Raw genomic sequence first — 567 nt, 5'->3', positions numbered from 1 at the left:
GGGTGACTTTTTTATTTTTAAACTTTCAGTCAAGGTCTGGAAGAATACAAATGCCTTCTTTGACTTCCCCTAAGCAGTGACTGGAATTTTTCTAACGTATTTTTTTCAATGGACTAGATGGGTTTTACAGTTTTAACCAAAACCATTGCCGTCGAAAAACCATTGCCGTCGAGTGAGTTCTGACTTACAGCAACCCTATATAATTAAGGTTCTGGGCTTATACAGTCTCTCAGTTCCAGTTTCCTTGTCTCCTGTGGGCCTGATATCATGTCTTCTTTTCAGGTTTGAATGCTAGTACCCCATCATCTGACTGTAGGACAAATACTACACAGAGAAACTCCTGTGCTCCTGTGTATTGCTGAGTATGATACAGCACTTCTTATTCTTGTGAGCACTTTTTCCCTGCATTCTTCTGGTAGTCTTTATTTTAAGGTTAAAAATTTATTTAAACATTTTTGTTGTAATTTACCTTTTATTTTTGTGTGTTTGTACTGGATTAATCCCTTTCTAAGTAACTCAGCACCATTATTATACCTATATGAATATTGTTCTTTACTGGTTTTATCA

Source organism: Orycteropus afer, unplaced genomic scaffold (assembly GCF_000298275.1).
Source record: "Orycteropus afer afer isolate SDZICR_OR568_19922 unplaced genomic scaffold, OryAfe1.0 scaffold00007, whole genome shotgun sequence".
NCBI classification, from domain to species: Eukaryota; Metazoa; Chordata; class Mammalia; order Tubulidentata; family Orycteropodidae; genus Orycteropus; species Orycteropus afer.
This window is presented reverse-complemented; position numbering follows the sequence as displayed.